Source organism: Procambarus clarkii, chromosome 42 (assembly GCF_040958095.1).
Source record: "Procambarus clarkii isolate CNS0578487 chromosome 42, FALCON_Pclarkii_2.0, whole genome shotgun sequence".
NCBI lineage: Eukaryota > Metazoa > Arthropoda > Malacostraca > Decapoda > Cambaridae > Procambarus > Procambarus clarkii.
In genome coordinates this window covers 35406583-35421417 of record NC_091191.1, presented here as the reverse complement: position 1 = coordinate 35421417, position 14835 = coordinate 35406583, and the positions used below count along the sequence as shown (strand labels likewise).

Here is a 14835-nt window from a genome sequence, read left to right as displayed (position 1 = left end):
AACAATATCTTTGAGGACTCTTTCCTCTGTTTTATGAGCTGTGGAAAAGAAGTTCCTGTAGAATAGTCTAATAGGGGGTACAGGTGTTGTGTTAGTTGTCTCTTCAGAGGTTGCATGGCGTTTCACCTTCCTTCTTATGATGTCTTCAACGAAACCATCATAAGAAGGAAAAAGACTAGGACCTGCCTTACCCTACAGAGTTCTTCATCGACTTGCTTCCAACCTGAGCTGTGGCTGAGAGCACGGTCGACATAAGCGTTAACGACACTCCTCTTGTACCTGTCTGGGTAGTCACTGTTGGCATTTAGGCACATTCCTATGTTTGTTTCCTTAGTGTAGACTGCAGTGTGGAACCCTTCGCTCCTTTCCATGACTTTTACATCAAGAAAGGGCAGCTTCCCATCCTTCTCCATCTCGTAAGTGAAACGCAACACAGAATTCCGCTTCTGCAGATGTCTAACATCAGGTACCTGTGTAAAAATGTCGTCAACATTAAATGTCTCACATTAAGGCTGTTGTTACAATGTTTGATCAGAGCAGACTCGATCACGTTTCGTTCAACAAAATCCTTACTTTTAACAATACATTTTGCCCCTGTGAAGTCGATAGAATGATTACATAAACTGGAATGTAAATACAATGCACTGGATTGCTGGGCTGTACGAATAGCGTATGAATGCTGTTTTAAACGCGAGGAAAGAGATTTACCTGTCTGGCCGATGTAAACACATGCACACTCATTACAAGGGATGGAATACACACAACCTGCTACAGACGAGGGCGAGTTCTTAATTAACATGGACTTAACTGTATTATCATTTTTGAACACTAGATTAATATTAAGGTTCTTCAGGGCTGGGGCAAGATTTACTAGACCCTCAGAATATGGTAATACCAACGAATTTTTCAGTTCTGGTTTCGACTTAGTAGTCTGTTTGTAGAAAGTCCTTTTTGCTTGACCAAACGCAAGATCCAAGATCGATCCAAGATGATCAAACATTGTAACAACATCCTTAATGTGAGCCCCGGTATGTACAAGTTGGATCCCTATTTAAGCCTCAATATAGCACGTCAAAACAATATAGCAATCATTTAAACACGTATGGCACTTGGAGATATTCATAGGAGCTGCCTTGTATGGGCCAATAGGCCTTCTGCAGTTACCTTCTTTCTTATAATTCCTTTCCTCCACTTATTTTTGGTGGTCAGGTGATCTGCCCAGGCGGATATAAAGGTCTGATCAGCAATCTTATCTTCATTCTACTTTGCTCTGATGAAGGCGAATTAGCCGAAAACGCGTTAAGCAGTTTCTATTTTTCATATGTGGTTATTCTGCATACTTGGATCAGTGTTTTTGTGATCATTGTTGCATACATGGATACCACGCGCCAATTTCTTCACTTCTCCTCTCTCTACCCTGCTCTTAAACCTTTTGTTTCTAATTTTCGTTCTGCTTTAGTGAAATCCTATACGTTAAAAATCCGTCTTCATTTTCTTAGAAAATGTCTCAGTGAACAAGTGCTTCCCCGTTCCCTATCCTCCAACAGTGTGCTGAAATTAGCTGACCGACCGTTTGATGAAATTTCCCGCTTAGTGCTTGGTAAAAATATTGATTTGCTTAAATTAGAAGTACGGGAATGTTTTAAGGTGTTGAACAGCCGTAAGTATTCATTTTCTCAAGCTGTACCCTTGGAATGGAATCGCCCGATGATGGATTATTGTTACACCGCTATGAGATCTGCCTGCACGAATGTAAGTACGAAGCTTGATTCAAAATTAAATAGGCTCATTCAACAAAGTGATTGGAATAAACATGCCAACACTGACTTTGTTATTAATCTCTCTAGTAAACAACTTGATAATGATACGATGACTGCTCTTGGTTACGGTCTGAGTTTCTCCTTATCAAATAGAGATGTGAATTATGCAAATATTGCCAAAAGTTTTTGCAATTTGGAGAAATCTAGTGAGATTTCATCTGATGACATCAATATTTGCAAGGGAATTGTGTACGGTTCTTTACTTAAGGGTACTGTGCCTAATTGTCCAGAGAGGTTTATGCGAGCGTTCAAAACCCTCAAAAAAGATAACTCTCTACATATCACTAAAGCTGATAAATCCAATGCTGTTGTCATCATGGACAAAGAAGACTATGTCCAAAAAATGAACCAGTTATTGGAGGACAGAGACACTTACTTACCTGTTAATAGTGACCCTATTGAAAGAGTTATTGCTCATTTCAACAAAACTCTTAAAACCGTGCTCAAGAAAGATAAGGAGTTGATTCCTAAGTTTTTAAGTCGTTCCCCTTCTCTCCCATATCTATATGGGCTTATTAAAACACACAAACCGAATAATCCTGCAAGACCTATTATTAGTTCTGTTGGATCTGTGGCATATAGACTTTCCAAATGGCTTGTCCAAGTCTTGTCTCCAGTAGTAGGTTCCATTTCCAACTCACACATAACAAACAACTTGGACTTGGTTAACAAGTTGTCTAGTTTGAAATTAAATTATGATTTTAAACTTGTGAGTTTTGATGTGACGGCTCTGTTCACTAGGGTTCCTGTTGATGATCTGTTGTCATTCTTACGGGATCTACTCCCAAGGTATAATTTAACTTTGCCTACTAACACCATTATTGAACTTATAAAATTGTGCATTAAAGATAATTATTTCAGCTTTAATGATTCATTTTATAAACAAACATTTGGCATGGCGATGGGTAATCCCCTCTCCCCTGTTTTGAGCAATCTGTACATGGAATGTTTCGAAACAAATATCCTTCCCAGGATTTTACCCTCAAATTTGCTTTGGTACAGGTACGTTGACGATATTTTGTGCCTGTGGCCGGTTAATCATGACGAAACTGATTTTCTCAATCAAATCAATTCGCTGGTTCCGTCAATTAAATTCACAATTGAGAACGAAGTGAATGGTGTTCTGCCTTTTTTAGACATCATGATTCATAGAATTGGTAGAAGTTTCAAATTCAATGTGTATAGGAAACCTACCAATGTGTGCTCGTATGTACATTTCTATTCAAATCATCATGTTCAGGTCAAGCGGGCAGTTTTTTCTGGTATGTTTCTCAGAGCACTGAGAGTTTGTAGTCCGGAATTTTTCGATGAAGAAATAGCAAATATATTTGAAATTTGGAAGAAGTTAAAATACCCAAAATCGATCTTGGATCTTGCGTTTGGTCAAGCAAAAAGGACTTTCTACAAACAGACTACTAAGTCGAAACCAGAACTGAAAAATTCGTTGGTATTACCATATTCTGAGGGTCTAGTAAATCTTGCCCCAGCCCTGAAGAACCTTAATATTAATCTAGTGTTCAAAAATGATAATACAGTTAAGTCCATGTTAATTAAGAACTCGCCCTCGTCTGTAGCAGGTTGTGTGTATTCCATCCCTTGTAATGAGTGTGCATGTGTTTACATCGGCCAGACAGGTAAATCTCTTTCCTCGCGTTTAAAACAGCATTCATACGCTATTCGTACAGCCCAGCAATCCAGTGCATTGTATTTACATTCCAGTTTATGTAATCATTCTATCGACTTCACAGGGGCAAAATGTATTGTTAAAAGTAAGGATTTTGTTGAACGAAACGTGATCGAGTCTGCTCTGATCAAACATTGTAACAACAGCCTTAATGTGAGCCCCGGTATGTACAAGTTGGATCCCTATTTAAGCCTCAATATAGCACGTCAAAACAATATTGCAATCATTTAAACACGTATGGCACTTGGAGATATTCATAGGAGCTGCCTTGTATGGGCCAATAGGCCTTCTGCAGTTACCTTCTTTCTTATAATTCCTTTCCTCCACTTATTTTTGGTGGTCAGGTGATCTGCCCAGGCGGATATAAAGGTCTGATCAGCAATCTTATCTTCATTCTACTTTGCTCTGATGAAGGCGAATTAGCCGAAAACGCGTTAAGCAGTTTCTATTTTTCATATGTGGTTATTCTGCATACTTGGATCAGTGTTTTTGTGATCATTGTTGCATATATATATATATATATATATTGGTGTATACTGGCAGCAGGTTTTCTTTCAAACATGTTTCATTGAATATGACCGCATATTCTGCATTTATTATTTTCTGGTTTAGGGCTTCTATCCCTCTAACTATTTTCTTAGCATCAGGGCTTAATTGGAATAGGAGTTCTCCAAAACTCATTTTCGTACTTTTAAGGTGAAGAAAAGAAGTGATTTACTATAGAGTGTATTACACTTATTTGTATAATTTGCACGACGTTTCGAACCTCCATGGTTCATTCTCAAGTGAACAGATCTTACAATACTAGTTGATTTTATACCCGCATTAGGTCAGGTGATAATACAATGAAGGTGAAAAACATGGGGGGATACATAAGGGATAAACATAGGGGCTGCAGAAGGCGTATTGGCCCATACGAGGCATCTCCTATCTAAACACAAAGATTAATCCAGTGTAATTGGCCTGTTATGTTGGACATTGTCTTCTGTGTTGGCATCGATATGTTCTTGTCTTGTCCTTACTCTCATGGTGGGTAGAGTAAATAGTTCCGTGATTTGGGTGTTCATGGTAGGTCGCTCTATTCTTATGTGAATTGCCTCAAGAATTTGTAATCTTCTTGAATCTTGGGTTTTGTCTATTATGCAAGTATTCTTGTTCAACATTTCTCTTGTTAGAGTAATGTCATGGGCTTGTCTCATGGGATTCCTAGGGGCACCAGATTGAAGATGGCATGTCAAACGCCTCGTCAGCTTGGTCGACGTCATACCTATGTACTTACATTGAAGGTTACATCCTTCGTGGGGGCAAGTGTACATGTATACAACGCTTGACTGCTGTAGAGGGTTCTCCGTCGGCTTCGGGCTGTTTTTGATAAGGAGTTCGGAAGTCTTCTTGGTTTTGTAGAATATTATCAGGTTTATGTTTTGGTTAGGAGTAGTGCTTTTTACTCCTTTACGGATTATTTCTTTCATTATTCTTTCCTCTTTTATATGTTCACTGTGCATGGTAGATTTGTAATATAATTTTATTGGGGGTGTTGTGGTTTCTGTTCTAGGTTCTGAATTATACCAACGGTCCAAGTGTCTTCTTATAGCAGCGTTTATTTCCGCGTTGCTATATCCGTTGTTCACCAATACCTGAGTTACTCTTTCAAACTCTCTACTCACGTTGCTCCATTCAGAGCAGTGGGTAAGCGCTCGACGAATATAAGCATTGAGAACACTGGCTTTGTATCTTTGGGGGCACTCACTTCTACCGTTCAGGCATAATCCTATGTTGGTGGGCTTGGTATATACGTTGGTGCTTAAAGAGGTTCCTGTTTTTGTTATTAGTACATCCAAGAATGGCAGACTGTTATTTTCACTATTTTCATGTGTAAATCGGAGTACTGACTCTCTCTCTAGGTGTCTTTTTAGGTCAATTAGTTCATCTGAGTCTTTTACTATTACGAATATGTCATCTACATAACGGCAGTATACAGTTGGTTTTTGTCTGCTACTGAAGACCCTATCTTCGATGGTTCCCATATAAAAATTAGCAAATAAAACTCCTAAGGGGGAGCCCATTGCTACTCCGTCTATTTGTAAATACATGTCTCCTTGTGGACTGATGAAAGGGGCTTCCTTTGTACATGCTTCGAGAAGACTTTTCAAGTGTGGCTCAGGTATGTCTAATTTGGGGGTGCTCTCGTCTCTGTATACTCTGTCCAGTATCATTCCTATGGTTGTGTCGACTGGGACGTTGGTAAAAAGGGATTCAACGTCCAGGGAAGCGATGATTCCATCGGGCTGGGTAGATTTGATCAATTCTAGGAAATCTGCTGATGATTGTAGACTAAACTTACTTGGAGTGTATGGAGTTAGGAGTTCATTGAGTTTCTTTGCCAGGTGATAAGTTGGGGTTGGTATTTGGCTGATTATAGGGCGTAGTGGGTTACCTGGTTTATGCGTCTTAACATTGCCGTAGGCATATCCTAAGCCATAGTCGCCTTGAAGTTTATTGAAATGCACACTACCTTTCTTTGCGTTGATTGCTGTAATTGTTTTGTTTACTTTCCGCTTAAGGTCTTCTACGGGGTTCCTCGTGATTCGTTGAAATTTGGAGTCGTCACTTAGGATGTCGCTAATTTTGTTCATGTATTCATGGGTAGGAATCAATACATATGCTGCTGTTTTGTCGGCTTTTCTTATTGTTACGTCTTTCAGATTTTTTAGTTGTTTCGCTGCTTCTTTGAGTCGTGGGGTTAAGATTGTAGATGAATATGTTCCTCGTTTTTTCCCTGCTTCTGCAAGTAGTTCAGCTTGAAGTGTGTCAGTGGTGATGACTTTTTTGTTGTCTTCTAGCTTATGGATATCGTCCAGAAGCATTTCGATTTCCAGGCGTTTTTGATGCATCTTTGGTTTAGATAAGAATTGACAATTTAGACCAAGATTTAAGAGGTCTCGTTGGTCCTGGGTAAGATCATAAGAAGTCAGGTTAAAGTAGCCATCTTTAGGACGAGGGATTTTTAGCTGTCCACCGTTTAGGGATGTTAACTTACGGAGTGTCTTTGTTTCTACAAGAGTTTTATGTTGTTGTTTCAGGTTAAATAGTTCACTGTTGACATATATATATATATATATATATATATATATATATATATATATATATATATATATATATATATATATATATATATATATATGTATATATATATATATATATATATATATATATATATATATATATATATATATATATATATATATATATATATATATATATATATATCCCCTGGCTCCTTGTGAGAGCGTCATAGAGCTCCTAGTGTTTCCTGTGAGCTCTGGCTCCTTGTAAGAATCTGTTGCACAGTAGTAATGTAACGACTCTTCAAAGGAACAGTGAATCCGCCATTATCAGAAAAGAGTACTCAATCAACCATAAACAGAAATACTGTAACGACATAAACAGGAGTAATGTAATGACTATAAACAAGACTACTCTAACGACCATAAACATACGTACAGTAACGACCACTAAGTGGAGTACTGTAAGAACCATGGACAAGAGTATCGCAAAGACCATAAAGAAGAGTACAGTAATCACCAAACACTTGACAAGAACTGGCGAAAAACATCCACCAACGGGCACCGTACAACAGACAAATGTGAACTCTTATGCCTCGGGAAATCAAAGTTATACAGTTCCTTGCTCTTTTGTACATAGTCGAGTACAGGAACAGACTCCTGCTGACTCCTCCTTCCAGACTGAGAGCTCTCCCTTCCCATTGCTCATGGTAAACTTCACCCACTAGTTTACCTCCTAGAATACGGCCCGCCACTCGATAAACAACCAGGTACCCATTTACTACAGAGTGTTCGGGGGAGGGGGGGGGGCAGCAGTTAAGGATTAGTGTAGTGCCCAGGTAGTCTTTTATTGGCTACACTCGAACCCAGACCATATGGCAGGCGAGGCATGAGGGTGAATGTTACAACTCAGCCAACAAGACCTTCATATTCACGGCCCACCTTCCATTCTCCTCAACAGAAAACAGGGAGTTGTTAATATGACTGTTTAATAAATATTTGTCTTAATCTCTTGACTATCTTGATAATCTGTGTTCCAATACGTTTTTGTCATTTCGTTTTCCTATCACGATATCCCTTCCAAGTGCTACACAGTCGTTATGGCTTAGTGCTTTTCTCCTGGCATGCTTTCTCCATCGTTAGCATGCACGATGACGGTCCCAATAACAACTGTGGAACAATCTGTGTCATGCCCTTGCAACAGGGGAGAGATGATGCTGAGCATTATCTAAGATTGAGATTGGACCTTCCACTACCGCTGATCTATCTCTCACAGTCGTCCGCTCGCTTCAGGGGTTGTCATATGTGCAAGGAAGTGCCTCGCATCCTCGGCACTCACCTGCACCTTCCGTGTTTCTCAAAACAATGCACACGAGCGACACTTTTCGTCACAATGCACTTAGACAGTCTAAAAGCATCACATTTTAGCTGAGGATATGTGGATATACAGAGATTCATAAATTCATGTGTATTTCTGTACATACCCATACACGTAAACTGAGCGATGTGTAGTCATGCCGGCCTGGCGCTTTCTCCTCGTATCTTACCTAGAGCATCTACTATTGCTGTAGTCATGTAAAAATTACTTTCCTTTGCGGCAATGTGAACTTATTCCATTTATCTTATAATTTGCTATATTAATAAGGTAATACATATTACTACTCAATAGCCCAGACGATATAACTTCGGTCACACACGCGTGGGGTCTGCGGTGCGAGTCTTCTACAGCCCAGGACCTAGTTTCAGGAAGCTCTGTGTATTTCTTCGTAAGTGGGTTTGCTACGAAGGTTCCTAAGTGCGCCCTAAGAAGATGCTTAGGTGCGATTCAATAAGGTATACTTAGGAAGAAAATTGTTGGTTCACCTGCGTGCTGATAGAGGTCACTACTGTGTTTCGTTTGGCCAATCAGAGAGCAGCAACATTCTTCATATTGAAGATTTAGCGCTGGCTTATCGGAGATCTACTGCCTCCTATTTACGTCGAATTTTCTTATAAAATTAATATATTTCGAAGTAAAACAATGTTTTTTCAACTTGTTCAGGCAGCACCGACATTGTAGTAAACAAATATGTTACATTTGTTGTTTACCTACGTAATTCTAAGATCTACGCTACGTAGCTACGCTACGAGACCAACGTGATCACGCTACGCTCCTCACTCTAAGCTGTATATCAGCCCTTATACTATTGCCAGATGATGTAGACCGCCACCCACAGGCAGCTAAGTACATGGAGTCCTAGCATGTTATAGCAAAACCAAAGTAACCGACCAAAATCAACTCATTCCATCTCAATTAAGTTTCAAAACATTCCTCTACGGCTGTGAGTACCAGTGCATGCTGCCGCCACCGCGCTGCCTGACGCAAGTTTCTTCACAATATATACCCCCAGTCCATTCTAACCAATCATGTCTCCTAAACATGGGGCTGTGCAGAGAAAGAAGGACAACAAACCCCTTAACAAGGCAACCATCCCGGCCAACTCAAACAATATTCGTGTTTCTCCGTCTGGAAGCTCTGGGGTTCAGGGCAGCGGTGCTGCCCTCCCCTCCACCCCTTTGAGCAAGGGAGCAGAGACATCTCAACCCTCTCCTATGGACATGCTAGCATCCCACTATAAGCAACTCAAGCGAGCTTCCGGTCCCTCACCGGAATTCTATAACTGGGCCGAGAATCAGTGGTTCAAAAAGTTGTGCCAAGTCCTCGAGTCTCAAAATGCTATCATCTTGAGTCTTCTAAATAAGAATCTAGCGATCCGCGCTAATCTCCAACAACAACAACAAGAAATAACCCTCCTCCGCGAGGAAATTAGAAACTGCAAGGCAAGCCAAGACCAACTACAGCATGATTTAAATGATCTCCGTGAGGAAAGCAACCTTCTGAAAACTGATGAAGCCATTAAAAAACAGGAGGAAGCTCTCAACAAAATGACTGCATGTATCAGTACATTTTCAGCCCAGCGTTCTGTCTCCCAGGATGAACAAGACCAGCAAAAGCTGCTAGACTCTGTTATAGTGTCGTCCCAAGATATACCTGTGGAACATGATGGTGAAAACTGTGTCGAAATAGCTCTGGATCTCTTAAAAGACAAATTGCAGCTCATTCTAAACAAATCTGACGTTATTGCTGCCTACAGAGTAGGCAAAAAGAATCCATCAAGTCAAAACCAACGGAAAATTCGCCTGAAGCTGTCTTCCCAGTTCACGAAATCCAATCTAGTCCGGACAGCTGTAGCCCAACGGAAGGGATTATACATCAACGAGTGCTTGACTAGGAACAGACAGCACCTCCTCTACCGCCTGCGTCAAATCCGTCAAAAAAACCCAGATGCGATTCATCAGTGCTTCGTTAGAGATGGACTGATAAAGGTGAGAAAAACCGCAGAGGGCAAAATGTTCACAATTACTAAAGAAGAGAACCTCAACGCTTTCCTCTCCCAATGTGGTCTGTCTCAGCTCATTATCACTCCCAGTGAATTAACTTAATTAACCCCCTGTCAACTAGTGGGGCTAGGTTTCCTAAGTCTCATTGTTTCATTTTCTGACTTAATTTTTAACTTACTCTTAACTAGTCATTTACTGAAATTATTTAATTGAGTGCATAAATAGTTCTTCAGGTCTTATTAATTATACAGTCATAACTGAACTATTTATAGTTAATAATCATTAGCTTAAATTTGCCTATGCTTATTATTCAACTTTTCTTTGATTCCATTTATTACCTAGGTTGCCTAGCCTCGCCATGCTCCCTTACTCCATTGTACCCCTGGCTTTGCCTGCATCTCAAATTGCAAATTGTTACTTACAGTGTACCTGAGAGTACTTGTAAGCAATCTACCTCATTTTTCATTTTTGCTCAATTTGTTTTTGTATTGCTTAGTCTTGTTTATATTTTTGTTTTGTATTTCTATATCTTGTGTTTTGTATAGTCCATGTTTATATGTTTTTTCGTTAATCTCATTTATTACCTAGGTTGCCTAGCCTAGCCATACTCCCTTACTCCATTGTACCCCTGTAAGCCCCTTTTGAGTTTGCTTTGTTCTGTATTGTGTACATCTTTTTCCCTATTTTATAGCTTATTTCTACCTTGTTATTTGCCTTTCTTTCCTTGTTTTTCCTGCAATCAGCTTTTTTTATGCAGACAAGTATAGACCCTGAACTTAACCTCTTATCCACTATCTATGACAATTATCACTTTAATGATCTAAATTGCAGATATTTTGCAGCACATGATGTAAACAATGTATTAACTCATAATCACAATATCTCTGTAATCAATTTGAACGTTAGATCCCTAGGTAAACACTTCGATGATGTTAGTGCCTTGATTGAAGCTATTGACAACAAATTCTCTTTTATTATACTTACTGAAACATGGTTGAAAGAGGATACTACTCAGCTCTTTAACATGCCTAACTACTCAGCAATTCACAACTGTCGTCAACTTCAGAGAGGTGGTGGCACTGCTCTTTACTACCACCAAGAACTAACATGCTTAAAAGAAATTAGAACCAGAGACTGCTATGGGGAGTATATCTTCGCCAGCTTCAGAGTCAAGGGTGCCGAGTCTGTCCTGACTGTGGGTGCAGTTTATAGAATTCCTAACACTGATGTGTCCGAATTCAACTCAAACCTTAGAAATCTAATACTTGATAACAGACTGAACAAAAACCACCTAATTATCGCAGGGGACTTTAATATTGACCTCTGCGAGCCTGAACACCCCACTGCTGTTAGCTTCCTCAACTGTATGAATTCCTGCTTCCTCATACCCTTAATCACTAGACCTACTAGAATCACTGATAGCACTGCCACGACGCTCGATCACATCTGGACAAACATAACCTCTCCGCTTACTTCAGGTATAATCACCGATAGCACTACAGATCATTACCCCACATTTCTCTTAACTAACATTAGTAAACCACCTCTTGAGTCAAGAGTGATACGTTTTAGACTACACAATGAAACTGCTATAGACAATTTTATAACTGCTGCTGATAATGTCAACTGGGAGTCCGAGTTAGGTAACATAGTGGACATCAACCTAGCAGTGCAATCTTTTCTTCAAAAAACTCTTAGCCTTTATAATACTCACTGTCCTATGCTTACAAAACAAGTCACAACCAAAAGGCTTAACAATCCCTGGCTTACAAAGGGAATACTTAAATCTATTAATAAAAAACATGACCTTGAGAAGAAGTATAGGTTAGGAATTGTCTCCAAAGAATTCTCAAGGAATTACTCATTATTGCTGTCTAAGATAATTAGACGAGCCAAAACTAAATACTACGAAGATAAATTTACCCAAATAAAGAGCAACATTAAACAAACTTGGAGAACAATTTCTCAAATATTGGGATCAAAGAAGTCTTTAAATAACAAACCGACTCTCCTGTCTAATAACGATGGTCAGCTTTCAGCCTCTGATTCTGCTATTGAGTTCAATAGGTTCTTCTCTTCCATTGGTTCATCCCTTGCAAATGATATTCCATCTTCCAGTACAGACATTAATGACTATCTTTCAGGTAACTATCCACAGTCTCTGTACCTAAAGCCTATTAATTCCACTGACGTCAATGAGATAATCCTTTCCCTTAAAACCAAGTCTGGTGCCCTTGAGGAGATACCAACTTTAATTTACAAAAAAGCCTCCAGATCTTTAGCCCCTGCTATTGCTTTGCTCTTCAACAAGTCACTTGAACTCCAAACCTTCCCAGATATTCTAAAAAAAGCGAGAGTAACGCCTGTCCACAAATGTGGTAATCTCACAGATGTTAACAACTACAGACCTATATCTATCCTGCCAAACTTGTCAAAAATTTTTAAAAAACTAATCTATAAGCAGCTTTACTCATATCTAGCCAAACTCAATATACTTAGCCCTTGCCAATATGGCTTCAGACCAAAAAAAAGCACTAACGATGCACTTATTAGTATGCTTAACTCGATTCATACAGCTCTTGATAAAAATGAGTTCCCTGTTGGGTTGTTTGTGGACCTGCGTAAAGCTTTTGACACTGTCAACCACCAAAACCTTCTTCTTAAATTACATCATTATGGAGTCAGAGGACACTCCCTACAATACCTCAAATCCTACCTTACTGACAGGCTCCAATATGTTTCTGTGAATAATACAATTTCTCCCACCCTACCCATCAACATTGGTGTTCCCCAGGGCAGCATACTTGGCCCTCTCCTCTTTCTCATCTACATTAATGACCTTCCAAATGCCTCCCAACACCTCAAACCAATTCTATTTGCTGACGACACAACCTTCATTTACTCCAGTCCTGATCCCCTTGCTCTAAATGCCACAGTAAATACTGAGCTAAATAAAGTCCATCTGTGGCTAACTGCCAACAAACTCACCCTTAACATTGACAAAACCTTTTATATTCTGTTTGGCAATAAATCCTCTAATCAAATAAATCTCAAAATAAACAATACCCAAATTTGTAACAAATTAGATGGCAAATTCCTTGGCATTCTCATTGACCACAAGCTTAATTTCCAGGGACACATTCTAAACATATCAAAAAAAGTTTCAAAAACTGTGGGCATTCTTTCTAAGATCAGATATTATGTACCACGCCCTGCCCTGGTGACTCTCTATTACTCCCTTATCTATCCATATCTCAACTATGGTATTTGTGCTTGGGGCTCTACTACCCAAAATCACTTACGTCCTCTAATTACTCAACACAAAGCTGCTATTAGGACAATATCCAATTCTGGCCCCAGACATCACTCGATACCCCTACTTAAATCTCTGAATATGTTAGACATTAAGTCACTGCACATTCTCTCATGTGTATTATACATATATAAAACGCTAAACTATAATGCCAATCCTGATCTCAAAAGCTTCATAGAAGGTTGTATCAGAACCCATCACACCAGAAATAAATACAGTTTTGATATTCCTAGAGTACGACTTAATCAAACTAGAAATGCTCTACAAATCAAGGGGCCCAGAATGTGGAATGACCTTCCCAACCATGTTAAAGACTGTACCTCTCTCAACCAGTTTAAGTTAAAAGCGAAGCTATACCTAATAAATTCCCTGTAACCTACCTTACCCTTCTATTGTCAACCAATGTTTGTTTTTTTCTTTAAAGAGCGCTGTTTGTCGACATAATTGTATTTGTGCTGCTTTTTCATCTATGTTCTCATTTCTTGTTTTCATTCTACTCATTATGCTCAATTAGTATTAAGCTTGTCATTTAAGTTTATCATGCCCGAAACGCTTTGCGTAATAGTGGCTTTAGGCATTGTATGTACTAGCTCTACCTATAAGTCAAACAATCCTTGTAAATATTTATTGTATGTATGTACCTTACCTAAATAAAATTGTATTGTATTGTATTGTAAGAGATACTGTGTAGCTGTCCTTGTTGCTCGGAAGATGCGCTGACAATTATTGTATATATTTACTGAATTTACCCAAGGGCCACTAACTATCTAGTGACCTCGAAGAGGACAGAAAGCCGGCGGCTTGTTAAAGGGCCCGCCAATTGTCTTAATGATATTTTTTAGCTGGAATTTGGCATTTACGGCTTCAGCGGGTAAGCGGTTCCATGGGTTTATAGCCCTCTTGGTGGAAAAAAAAACATCTGTTTTCAGTCCTACTTGAGAGAACATACTCTCCAACACTATATCTGTGATTGTCCTGTTATCAGTGACTTCATACCAAATGGTATGAGGTATTTTGAGCTCTGTAATTACTTCATACACTCAGGAATATTGGAAGATATTCTTGTCCTGCACCCAGATTTTGCCAGTGGAGGCTAATAGATCAGCATTAAGTATTTTGTTCTCTCCTAATTCCATGTATGACTGGCCATCCTGTGAGGTGAGGATGTTGGGTGAGCTTGTAGCTGGTTTTTGATCTACACTGTGTGGTCCTTTATACAGAATAGGGAAGCAGCACATTGCTGTGTATACCTAAACATGTTTAAAAATACATTGTTTGAGAGGAGTTTTGTAGAATATGGTAAGAGTAATTATAATATAATGTTTCCATGATTCAGTGCTTACCTCTTGTGAAAATTGCTTAGAGCTGTTTAGTCAGAGTTGATTTATTTTTTGTATTGAGGCTAGTATTTTCTAAATTGATTCCATGTACAGTATGTCTAACCATCCTGTGAGATGGGAGTATTAGATAAACTTATAGCTAGTTTTTTATCTACACTGTGTAATATTCCATATAGAATAGGGTAGCAGCACATTGCTGTGTATACCTAATCTTCTTAATAAAAAAAATCAG

The 14835-nt window shown here is 39.1% G+C and overlaps 1 protein-coding gene across 1 annotated transcript in view; it reads left to right on the top strand.

Moving 5' to 3' along the window:
- The window catches only part of LOC138373532 (putative neural-cadherin 2), a 172221-nt gene that overhangs the window by 113715 nt on the left and 43671 nt on the right, over positions 1 to 14835 (top strand). The gene's annotated exons all lie outside the window — the stretch shown is intronic.